Here is a 13,780-nt window from a genome sequence, read left to right as displayed (position 1 = left end):
AGGGGAGGAAAGAGAGGCTGGGTCTTACTCCCTGCATCGCGGGGGGCGCCTCGCCCCTCTGCGATGGGGCCCCAAAGAGCCAGGGGGGGAATAGGGACTGGCTCTTAATCCCCGCATCACGGGGGGCGCCTCGCCCCCCTGCGATGGGGATCCTCATATCCAGGAGGCGAGAGGGGGATGATATGACTCCCCGCATGGCGGGGGGCGCCCGCCCCCTGCGATGTGGATGGTCATATCCAGGGTGGGAGATTGGGGTGATATTACTCCCCGAAAGGGGTGGGGCGCCAGCCACCCTGCGATGTGGATCGTCATATCCGGGGGGGAGTGGGGTGTGATATTTCTCCCCTCATGGGTGGGGGCGCCCGCCCCTCGGCGATGTGGGTCTTCATATCCAGGGTGGGAGTGGCGGATGATTTTACTCCCTGAATCGCGGGTGTTGCCGCCCCCATGCGTTGTGGATCATAATTTCCACGGAGGATAGGTGGGTGATATTACTCCCCGCATTGAGGGGGGCGCCCGCGCCCCTGCGATGTGGATCGTAATATCCAGGGGGAGAGTGGGGTGTGATATTACTCCCCGCATCTCGGGGGCCACCTACCCCCCTGCGATGTGGATCGTAATATCCAGGGGGGAGAGGGGGGGTGATAATACTCCCCGATTTTTCCTAGGATCCTTTCTATACTGCCACCCTCGGTTCACACCTGGGACATTATCTTCCATATTCTAGCAAGATGTGGCTGCTAAAGTCACAGGGGGTATACACCCTTCAATATTATTCATAATTTTGTAGGGGAATGTTAAACCTGATGTCACAGGACTCTGTACACTGTGATGTTATTCCCAATATCCTAGCTTTACCTTAATAATAATGTCACATTGTGTGTACACCTTGTGGTGTTATTCTTATTCTCCTAAGGGGAGGTTGCATTTATTGTCACACGGGGTATGTTCCTTTTGATATTATCCATAATGTCCTAGAGGGATGTCACCCCTTATGTCACAGGGTTTGTACACCTTGTCCAATTACTCGTATTATCCTCATAAGATGTCACTCCTCATATCACAGAGGGTGTACACTCTGTGATATTGTCATCATATTCTAGGGAAATGTTACTTTTAATGTCACAGAGGGTGCACACCTTGTGAAATTATTCGTTATAATTTTGTGGGGCATTACCCCTAATGTCACACGGCATGTACACACAGTGATGCTACGTGCAATATGCTATGGAAATATTGCTCGTAATTCACAGGTCCTGTACACCCTTTAATATTCTTCGTAATCTAGGAAAACGTTACTGCTAATGTCACAGGGCGTGTAGACCCTGTTATCAAATTCCTAATATCCTAGCGGGAGTTCACTAGTCATTTCACAATGCGTGTACACCCTTTGATATTATTCGTATTGTCTTGAAGAGATGTTACTACTGATGTCCCAATGCGGGTACATTCTCTGATCTTATTCATTATATCCTAGGGGGATCTTACTTCTAATATCACATGGGGTGTACTCCCTCTGTTCTACTTCATAATATCCTAGGGCAATTTTACTTTTAATGACACAGGGGGTATACACATTGTGATATTATTTGTGATATTTTAGAAAGATGTTACTCCTAATGTCACAGGGCTGTACACCCTGTGATAGTATTCATAATTTCCCAGGGGTCTATACTCCTATTGGCACAGACAATAACACCCTGTGACATTATTTGTAATATTCTAGCGAGATGATACTCCTCATGTCACAGGTGTTGTACACCCCGTGTTGTTATTTTTACTATTCTAGGGGGATGTTACTCCTAATGTCACAGGGATATACACCCTATGGTATTATTCATAGTGTACCAGAGGGATATTAGCACTAATGTCATGATGCGTGTACACTTTGTGATATTATTTGTCATATCCTAATCTCAAAAAGGCTTGGTCAGATCGGGTAGCCCCAGGGCTGGGGCTGCCAGAAGTTTTTCCTTTAACTCATGAAAGACTTGCTGTTGTTGGGATCCACATTCCAAAGGTTCCCGGTCCCCACCCCCTTTGTGACCTCATACAAAGGCTTGGCTAATACTGCAAAGTTTGGGATCCACAGTCTACAAAACCCCACCGCTCCTAAGAATTCTCTCACCTGCCTTCTCTCTTAGGCTCCGCTAGATTGCAAATGACCTGCTTTCTTTCTGATCCCAGGCTGCGTTCTGACCCCGGTGGGATAGTAAATCCCAAGTAACGTACCTGCTGTCGGCAGATCTGAGCTTTCTTCTTGGACACCATATACCCACAGTCCTCCAGGTGCCAGTGTAGGGCATCTGTTCCCTTGGCACACCCGACTGCCGTGGGGTGTCCCAGCAGAAGGTCATCAACCTACTGGAGCAACACGCAGCCTAGGTCTCTGGTGGGAAACTTCTGGAGGCCTCGAGCCAACACCTCCCCGAAGATGGTGGGGGAGTTCTTGAACCCTTGGGGAAGCCCGGTCCAAGTGTACTGAGTAGTGACACCTGACTCCGGATCTTCCCACTGAAAGGCAGACAGCTTCTGCCTCTCAGGGGCTAATCTGATAGGAAAGAAAGCGTCTTTCAGGTCCAAGCAGGTGAAGCAGCTGTCCTCAGCTGGCAGCAACCCCAACAATGTGGACGGGTTAGCTCCTGTTGGATGGAAAGTCAGTGTAGCTTGATTAAGCAAGCGCAAATCCTGTACCGGCCTGTAGTCCTTGGTCCGTGGCTTGGGAACAGGCAGGAGGGGAGTGTTCCATGGAGACTGACAAGGAACAATCATTCCAAAAGTTCTTAGGTGCTTGAGACGGACCTGGATACCTTGAAGAGCTTCTCTGGGGACCGGGTCCTGTTTTGGCCTAAGCAGCTGGGCCCCAGTCTTCACTGGCCAATCCCGGAGGGCTGTCTTCTGCCCGTACTCTTGGCCTCCGCTTACCCAGAGCTGGTCTTCTCTCTTGGCCCAGCTCCATTCAGAAAAGTCTCCATTCCTCCTCTCGGGGGACGAAAAGGGTCACAATGACTCCCGTTCCGGGTAACTTTAGCAGCAAAGAGCCACGCTGTGTCAAAGAGATAGTGGCTCTCAGCTTGCTGAGCAAGTCCCTTCCAAAAAAGGGCAAGGGACAGTCAGGCATGTACCAAAACTGATGAATGACTTGATGTCCTCCCACAGTACAAGTCCGAGGCAAGCAGAAAGCTTGCTTTGCTGAAACCCCCGTGGCTCCGATGACGTCAATAGTCTTTTTGGATAAGGGGGCGACCGGGGCGGTTACTAGCGAATGTTCAGCACCGCTATCTACAAGAAAGTCAATGTCTCTACCCCCGACTGTCATTCTGACCAGAGGCTCTTTGGGGACGCTTGAGCCAGGCTCCCTCAGTCCAGTAACCCTTCTGCCAGGTTGAGCAGGGCCCCTTCCTCCTTGTCCGGGGCCTCCTGCTCGGAGTCACCTTGTTTTCTTTTGAGCTGAGGGCATTTGTTCTTCCACTGTCCTATTTCTTTCCAATAAGCACACTGGTTATGCTGCAAACTCTGACAGCCAAGCTGAGTTTCTTTCCCAGGGCCCCCCTTCCCTTACCTCTTTGGGGGGGCCCCTCTGATTGCTGCAGCTAACAAACAGGTCGGTGTTTCGCCGGGCCTGACCTCCATTCTCTTTGCGTCTTCCTTACGGCTTACTGCATCCCTGTTTACAAACACCTGGCTAGCTATTTCTGGTAATTGTGATGTATTCATCCCTGCAAGCCCAGCCTGTTTCTGCAGTTTTCTTCTCATGTCTTCTGCGCTTTGAGGGACTAAAGCCATGTGAATCATGTGCTGATTTCAGGGCTATCGGGATCAAAGGGACTATACATACCATAGGCCTCACACAGTCTCTGGTAGCATTGTGCTGGACTTTCTTCTTTTCTCTGAATGACCTCAGAGACCTTGTTAACGTTTGTGGCCTTCTGAGCTCCCCTCATTAATCCTTCCAAGACAGCTTCCCTGTCTCCGTTTAGCCTTTGCATATCCTCTCTTTCATATGGGTCCAACTGGGGGTCGGTTCCTGGCAACTGGGTCCTTCCATACTCTTGGGGGTTTTGATAATCAGCTGGTGCATGTTCCTCTAGCCACTTAGTTGCTGCTTGGAGGACCCTCTGCCTTTCTTCGCTGTTAAAGAGGAACATGAGCAACTGGTGCCAATCAGCCCAGGTGTGGTTGTGGGTCTGGATAACAGTTTGGAGCAAATCAATTAGGGCTTGTGGCTTTTCGGTAGAGGGTGGTGTATTGTTTTTCCAGTTGAGAAGGTCGAGGGAGGTGAAGGGCTGCTACCCAAAAACACGCCTCTCCACCACGTGACCATCCTCCTCTATCCCAGTATACCGCTGCTCTCTCAGGGGCATTTGGATCCCCGTTTTGGGTCGTAAAAGAGCTGCTGGGGGGGGGGGTGGAATGGCGCAATGTGACTTACCGCAATTAATCATCTCAATTATTAATTAACGCTAATAATTATCAATATTAATAACTGATAATATAATTTTTAAATCAATACGATAATAATGATAATTAATATTAAATAGTTATGCTCACGATAACAATAAATGATTAATATTAATGATTAATGACGCCTGATATTAATAACTGATATTGATCTTATTCATTAGAAAACGGTCATATTAGCTCCTAATAATTAATATTAATATTAATAATCTGAAAACTTTTTGTTAGCAATTATTTCTTAATATTAATATTAATATCGGTCATTCATATTCATGTTAATAATAAACGAGGACTAATGCATACTAATATTACGCCTGATACCTCAGTGGGTGTACACCCACCTGTGATATTGCTCCTAACGTCCAGGGAGGGAGAGAGCATGATATTACGTTCAATATCGCGGTAGGTGTACACCCAGCCGGTGATATTGATCCGAATATCATCTCCAGGGGGTGGAGTATGACGTTACTCCCAATATAGCACTGGGTGTGCATGCACCCAGTGATTTTGCTCCTAATATTCACGGAAGAAGAGAATGCTATTACTCCCAGTATCGCAGGCAGTGTACACCCCTTCTGTGACATGGTTCCTAATATCCGGAGGGGGAGAGGGTGATATTACTCGCAATATCGCAGGCTGTGTACACCCACCCTGTGATATTGTTCCTAGCAGCCAGGAAGGGAGAGGACGATATGACTCCCCATACAGCAGGAGGTGTACACCCATCCCGGGATATTCTTCCTAATATCCATGGAGAGGAGAGGCTGATATGACTCCCAATATCGCAGGGGGTGTACATCCAGTCTGTGATATTGTTCTTAATATTCAAAGGTGGAGAGGTTGATATTACTCCCAATATCACAGCAAGTGTACAAACCCGTGTACTATTGTTGCTATTATCCAGAAGAAGAGAAGATGAGGTCACACCCCCATCGCAGGAGGTGTACACCCACTCTGTGATATTTTTTCCAATGTACAGGGCAGGGGAGGATAATATTCTTCTTAATAGCACAGGGTGTGTACAGCTCCACTGTGATGTGGTCCTTAATATTCCAAGGCGGAGAGGATGCTCTTACTCCCAATACTGCAGAAAGTGTACACCACCCCAGTGATATGGTTCCCACGATCCAGGAGAGAAGAGGATGATGTTACTTTCAATATCGCACGGGGTGGACACGCCCCCAGTGATATTGTTCCTAATTTCAACGTGGGACAGGATGATACTACACGGAATGCCCCCAGGGGCAAAAACACTCCTGTGATATTGTTCTTAATATCAAGGGGAAAGAGGATGCTATTACTCCAAAGAGTGCAGAGGATGTGCACCCGTCTGTGACAGAGTTGGTAATTTCCAGAGGTGGAGAAGATATTTCTGACAATAACGTGAACACGCTGTGTGACCACCGTGGATCGTCATATCCAGAGGGGGAGAGGGGGTTGATATGACTCCCCGCATCGCGGGGGCCTCACCCCCTTGCGATGGGGGTCCTAAGAGCCAGGGGGCGATAGGGGCGGGCTCTTACTCCCCGTATCGCAGGAGGTGTGTACAACCCCTGCGACATTGGGAGTCATATCATCCGCTCCCACCCAGGATATTAGGAACAAGATGACCGAAGGGATGTACACCCACTGCGCTATTTTCAATAATGTCATCCTCTACCCTCTGGCTATTAGGAGTAACATCATAGAGGGGTGTACAGTTTCTGCGATATTGGGGGTAATGTACTCTCCCCCACGGATATCGGGAACAGTTATATCAATTACTAATATTAATAAATATAATAATTAATAGTAATCATCCATATCAATAATTACAGTAGAGACAGTAAAACACTAGGGATGAAAAATATTAAGGGTAATTATTAATAATTAATAGCAATATCACTATTAATAATAAAATAATGTTATCAGTAATTAACGTGACTTCGATCAATCATAAGTGATATTGGTAAGAAAACAATAATTAATATTAAGATTAATAATTAATATTAAAAGTGACCTTCATAGTAATAATTTTAATCATGCATAATCATAACTTGAAAATAATCATTAATGATTAATAACATTATACTATTAATGAATATTACCATTGATAATTATTAATAAGCCTGATGTTTAATAAATTATAATAGTATTACTGCTAATATCGCAGGGGTTGTACACCTACTTGTGATATTGTTCCTAATATCCAGGGATGGAGAGCATGATATTAGTTTTCATATGGCAGTAGGTGTACACTCACCCTGTGACACCGATCCTAATACCCAGCGGGTAGAGTATGACATGACTGCCAACAGAGCAATCAATGTAGAGCCACCCGGTGATATTGCTCCTAATATTCACGGAAGAAGCGTATGATATTACTCCCAATATCGCAGGGAGTGTACACCTCTTCTGTGATATTGTCGCTAGAGTCCCGAGGGGGAGAGGATGATAATAATTCCAGCATCGCAGGCTGTGTTCACCCAGCCTGTGAAATTGTTATTAATAACCTGAAAGGGAGAGGATGATATTACTCCCCATAATAGATAGATGTGACTCCCCATAATAGAGCAGGACGTGGACACCCACCCTGTGATATTCTTCCTACTATTCAGAGGCCGAGATGTTGGTACTACTCCCAATATCGCAGGAAGTGTACACCCCCGTGTGAGATGGTCCTTAATAATATTCCAAGGCGGAGGGGGTGATACGACTACATATATGGGAGAAAGTGGACACCCCCCAGGGATATTTTTCCCATGATCCTGGAGGGAAGAGGATGATAGGACTTTCAATAACACAGAAGGTGGACACGCCCCCACTATTATTGTTTCTAATTGCAACGTGGGAGAGGAAGACATGACACGCGAAATCCCAGGGAGTAGAAACTCCCTTGTGATACTTGTCTTAATATTGAGGGAGGAAGAGAATGATATTACTCCGAATACAGACGGGTGTACACCCTCTGTACCCCGAGGGAGTCCAACTCGCCTGGGAAACAGTTCATAACCTCCAGAGGGGGAGAAGATATTAGTGACAATATGGTAAACAGGCTGTTGAGACCAGCGCGGGTCCTAAGAGCCAGGGGGGCAAGAGGGGCTGGCTCTTTACTCCCCGCATCGCGGGGGGCGCCTCGCCCCCCTGCGATGGGGGTCCTAAGAGCCAGGGGGGCAAGAGGGGCTGGCTCTTTACTCCCCGCATCGCGGGGGGCGCCTCGCCCCCCTGCGATGGGGGTCCTCATATCCAAGAGGGGAAGCGCGGGGTCGTGTGGCTCACCGTACCGCCGCGGGCGCCTCTCACCGCTGCGATGTGGATCGTCATATCCCGGGGGGATTGAGGGGTGATATTACTCCTCGAATGGGTGTGGGCGCCCGCCCCCCGGCGATGTGGGTCTTCATATCCAGGGTGGGAGTGGGGGATGATTTTACTCTCCGAATCGCGGGTTTTGCTGCCCCCATGCGTTGTGGATCGTAATATCCACGGAGGTAGGCGGTTGATATTACTGCCCGCATCGCCGGGGGCGCCCGCGCCCCTGCGATGTGGACCGTAATATCCAGGGGGAGAGTGGGGTGTGATATAACTCCCCTCATCTCGGGGGCCGCCGGCACCCCTGCGATGTGGATCGTCATATCCAGTGGGGAGAAGCGGGTGATAATACTCCCCGATTTTTCCTAGGATCCTTTCTATACTGCCACCCTCGGTTCACACCTGGGACATTATCTTCCATATTCTAGCAAGATGCGGCTGCTAAAGTCACAGGGGGGTATACACCCTTCAATATTATTCGTAATTTTGTAGGGGAATGTTAAACCTGATGTCACAGGACTCTGTACACTGTGATGTTATTGCCAATATCCTAGCTTTACCTTAATAATAATGTCACATTGTGTGTACACCTTGTGGTGTTATTCTTATTCTCCTAAGGGGAGGTTGCATTTATTGTCACACGGCGTATGTTCCTTTTGATATTATCCATAATGTCCTAGAGGGATGTCACCCCTTATGTCACAGGGTTTGTACACCTTGTCCAATTACTCGTATTATCCTCATAAGATGTCACTCCTCATATCACAGAGGGTGTACACTCTGTGATATTGTCATCATATTCTAGGGAAATGTTACTTTTAATGTCACAGAGGGTGCGCAACTTGTGAAATTATTCGTTATAATTTTGTGGGGCATTACCCCTAATGTCACACGGCGTGTACACACAGTGATGCTACATGCAATATGCTATGGAAATGTTGCTCGTAATTCATAGGTCCTGTACACCCTTTAATATTCTCCGTCATCTTCTAGGAAAACGTTACTGCTAATGTCACAGGGCGTGTAGACCCTGTTATCAAATTCCTAATATCCTAGTGGGAGTTCACTAGTCATTTCACAATGCGTGTACACCCTTTGGTATTATTCGTATTGTCTTGAAGAGATGTTACTACTGATGTCCCAATGCGGGTACATTCTCTGATCTTATTCGTTATATCCTCGGGGGATCTTACTTCTAATGTCACACAGGGTGTACTCCCTGTGTTCTATTTCGTAGTATCCTAGGGCAATTTTACTTTTAATGACACAGGGGGTGTACACATTGTGATATTATTTGTGATATTTTAGAAAGATGTTACTCCTAATGTCACAGGGCTGTACACCCTGTGATAGTATTGGTAATTTCCCTGGGGTCTATACTCCTATTGGCACAGACGATAACACCCTGTGACATTATTTGTAATATTCTAGCGAGGTGATACTCCTCATGTCACAGGTGGTGTACACCCCATGTTATTATTCTTACTATTCTAGGGGGATGTTACTCCTAATGTCACAGGGATGCACACTCTGTGATGTTATTCATAGTGTACCAGAGGGATATTAGCACTAATGTCACGATGCCTGTACACTTTGTGATATTATTTGTCATATCCTAATGTCCCAGGAGGTGTGTTCCGTGTGATATTCTTCCTGACATCCTAGACGGATGTTGCTCCTAACGTCACAGGTTGTGTACACCTTGTCACATCATTCACAATATCCTAAAACTACGTTATTCCTCAGGTCACAGGGGGTGTTCACCCTGTGATATTTTTCATCATAGTTTTGTGGGATGTTTCTCCTAAAGTCACACGGGGTGTACACAGAGTCACACAGTGATATGAGTTGTAATATTCTGTAGACATGTTACTCGTAAATCACAGGGGCTGTACCGCCTGTGATATTATTCATAGTATTCTAGGAGAATGTTGATACTATTGTCATGGGGGTGTACACCCTGTGATGTGACTCGTCATATCCCAGCGGGATGTTACCACTTATGTCACAATGCCTGTACACCCTGTGATACTATTTGTAATATCCTAAAGAGATGTTACTGCTAAGGTCACAGTGCATGTACACCCTCTGATATTATCCGTTATATCCTTTGGGGATGCTACTCCTAATGTCACACGGGGTGTACTCCCTGTCATATTATTCGTAATATCCAAGGGGGATGTTATTTTTAATGTCACCGAGGGTGACATTATGCATTAAAAATGCGTATTCAACGCCTGTGATACTATTCCTAATATCCTAGGGGCATGCTCTTCCGAATGTCACATGGGGTGTACACCATGTGTGTACACCTGCTGTGATATTATTCGTAATATCCTAGGGAAATGTTACTCCTGAAGACACAGGCGGTGTACACCATGTGGGTACCCCTCCTGTTTTATTATTCATAATATCCTAGCGGGATGTTTCTTTTAATGTCACAAAGAGTGTACAAAACGTCACAGGAGGTGTACACGTTGTGGCGTGATCTGCAATACCCTGGAAGGATGTTACTCCTAACATGTCACAGGGGTGTACAAGCTTTGATGTTATTTATAATCTCATAGAGAGATATTACTTCAAATATCATAGTGGATGTACACACATAGTGTATACCCTGTGATAGTATTCATAATATCCTAGGGAGATACAACTCCTGATATCACAGTGCGTGTACCCCGGGTGTGTACACCCTTGATATGTGTCGTAATATCCAGGGTAAATATTACTCCTCATATCACACAGTGTGCACACCCTGTGATATTTTTCATCGTACTTTAGGGAGATATTACTTCTAATATCACAGCGGGTGTACCCCATGTGTGTATACTCTGCGACAGTATATTCTGTATCCTAGGGAGGTATTACTCCTAATATCACAGTGGGTGTTCACCCTGTGACATCATTCTTATTTGACCTTGCTGCCTTTTTTAACCCACACTACAAAAGGAATGGAACACATAAGAAGATATTGAGATGAGACCGTGCTGCCGTGCGGCTGCCGCAGGACACTTTTAATATCCCTGTTACTCAGGCTGTAGATGAAGGGGTTCAGCATGGGGATGGCCACCGTGTACATCACTGAGGCCACTGCAGCCTTTCTCGGGGAAGATGACACATCTGAACTGAGGTAGCCTCCAATGCCTGTTCCATAAAATCAGCAAACAACTGACAGGTGAGACCCCCTGGTGGAGAAGGCCTTATGCTTCCCACCTGATGATGAAACCCTCAGAATGGAGAAAACAATTTTATCATAAGAGAAAAGGGTCCCTGAGATGGGAAGAAAACCAAATATGGCAGCGGGGAAATACATGATTATGTTATTGGTGAAGGTGCCACAACATGCAAGATGGGGAATTGAGAAGGGTCACAGAAGAAATTAGGAATTTCCACATCCTTGAAGCAGGTCCTTTGTAAGGCAATCAAGTTGTGCAGCTGGGCATCTAAAAGACTGAGAAAAAAAAAGACAACAAAACTAGAAAGCCACAGAAACACGGGTTCATGATGGCTGAATGACATAGAGGGTGACAGATGGCTACAAACCGGTCATAGGCCCTCACACTCAGGAGCATGTCTCTCTTCCATGCCTCCAAAAATGGCAAAGAGAGACATCTGAGTCAGGCAGCCTGCATAGGAGATGACTCTGCTGTGAGACTGGATGTCCACAGTCATCTTGGGGACCGTGGTGGAGGTGAAACCGATGTCAGGCAAGGACAGGTTGGAGAGGAAGAAGTACATGGAGGTGTGGAGGTGGGAGTCAGGGCTGACGGCCAGGATGATGAGCAGGTTCCCCAGCACCGTGACCAGGCACATGGACAGGAACAGCCGTTCTGGATCCTCTGAGTTTCTAGGAGGAGGAATATAGAGACATCTGTTAGATTCTGTGGGTCTGTAGAGATTGGACAACTTTTGCCTAGAAAAGAGGGTTAAGAAATCGGAAACAAGTAAACCGACCCCCAGCATCGTGTCTGCGTTTTGGATAGAAGCAATTCACAAGTCATGTTTTCAGATTTCAGAGCAATCCACACTCAGCAATAGTTTGCAGTTCTGACAAACTCAATTGTCTTCTAATGCTTTCATCATTGATTTCTGTGTTATTCACTTCTTGTTGTACACACCTGTCTCAGAGACACCAGATTCAAGAATGTTCCAAGAACCAGATCATCCTATATAACAAATTCGTAATTGCTAGAAAATACAGCCTGTCTTTACCGAAGGAAACTATGTAATAAAACCATTCTCTTCACTTTAAGAAAAAGGTTATCCTAATTAAAGGAAATTAAGAACTCAAATATTTTATGTTATTCGAATAGATTGATACAAATTCCCTTGATTTAGAACATCTGTAAACACCGTATAACTGCTGAGCCCATGCCATCTGGAAATGAAATTAAAGTTGATAGTTCATAAGCAGAGAATAGTTCCACAGACCGGTTGGATCCTAGTGATTTCATCATTCTGTTTTCTGGCTTTTCTCCTTCAAGAGAGGAATTGCTTACTCAAATCGGTGGGTCTTGTTTTAAAATTCATGGAAGCTATAACTCCTGTCCTTAGCTTCGGTGGACTTAGCGTTTTCATCAGAACGTTTGGCCGGACGCGGTGGCTCACGCCTGTGATCCCAGCACTTTGGGAGGCCGAGGAGGGCGGATGACGAGGTCAGGAGATCAAGACCATCCCGGCCAACATGGTGAAACCCCGCCTCTACTGAAAACACAAAAACTTCGCCCAGCATTGGCGGCGCGTGCCTGTAGTCCCAGCTACTCGGGAGGCTGAGGCAGGAGAATGGCTTGAACCTGGGAGGCAGAGGCTACAGTGAGCCGAGATCACACCACTGCACTCCAGCCTGGGCAACAAGAGCAAAACTCCGTCTCAAAAAACAATAAACAAAAAACACACGCTCTGTCACACTGACGTCACACTGATGACAGCCAATTTTTATGAACCAGGAAGTGTCAATTCAATAATTCACGTAGATGTTTACTCTGGCTATCTCCTATGTGCCAAGCAAGATATAGGCTCTGGGGAATCAGAAACAAAAGAGACTCACTTGTTCCTCTCACAATACTCAGTACTTACTGAGATAAGGACAAAAGAAAATGTCCGGTCTGGAATGCAGGGAAACCAGAACTTCAGGTCAGGGGATATTTCCGTCGAACCGTATGGAGTTTAAGCTGAAAATATTAACGAATGTATCTAAAATTCACTTTGCCTTGACTTTACGCATCCATCACACAGAGATCACGCAGCGGGCAGCCACGATCGGTTTCATCATCGCTCACTTCCATTGGATCAACTAGAAATCAACTCAGATGAGAGTGCTGAGTCTCAGAGGATGGACGTCTCAGCCCTTGCCATACAGATAAGTAGGAAGGGTGGTGTTGAAAATTAATGGCCAGACTCTAAGTCCCGGGCACTAAACTTGATGGTCTCCCAACCCTCAAAATGTTGTGGGTTCTTTTTTGTTTTTGTTTTTGTTTTTGAGACGGAGTCTCATTCTCTTGCCCAGGCTGGAGTGCAGTGGAGTGATCTCGGCTCACTGCAACCTCTGCATCCCAGGTTCAAGCTATTCTCTTGCCTCAGCCTGTCGAGTAGCTGAGATTACAGGCACCCGCCACTACGCCTGGCTCATTTTTTTCTCTTTTTAGGAGAGACGGGGTTTCACCATGTTGGCCAGGCTGGTCTCGAACACCTGACCTTGTGATTCGCCTGCCTCAGCCTCCCAAAGTGCTGGGATTACAGGCGCGAGCCACCGCGCCCAGCTTCCAAAAGTTTTCAACAGAGCTCAGAGGTCTTAACCACAGGCACATCTGAGGAGCATTTTTGAAATGGTTTCCAGCTTCCTCAATAGGAATGGAAGCCAAACCCCGAATTGATGACTCCTTGGAGGAAGTCGAGAGCTGTAAGGAAAGCCAGGAACAGGGGCAAGGGAGAGATGCATCCCGAATGATCCTGTGCCAATTCTTTCTGGAATCTTTGATGTGATCTCAGCTGCCCTTTCCATACTTGACACAGTGCTTATGGCACCCACTGG

At 46.5% G+C, this 13,780-nt stretch overlaps 1 pseudogene; it reads right to left on the bottom strand.

Annotated features, from left to right (window-relative positions):
- Positions 1–10,657: 10,657 nt before the first annotated feature.
- On the bottom strand, positions 10,658–13,524 carry LOC134808029 (olfactory receptor 7E24-like; annotated as a pseudogene).
- Positions 13,525–13,780: the final 256 nt, after the last annotated feature.

This window comes from Pan troglodytes, chromosome 13 (genome assembly GCF_028858775.2).
Source record: "Pan troglodytes isolate AG18354 chromosome 13, NHGRI_mPanTro3-v2.0_pri, whole genome shotgun sequence".
In the NCBI taxonomy this organism is placed as follows: Eukaryota; Metazoa; Chordata; class Mammalia; order Primates; family Hominidae; genus Pan; species Pan troglodytes.
The sequence above is the reverse complement of the archived record's forward strand: the minus strand, read 5'-3'. Positions and strand labels throughout refer to the sequence as shown.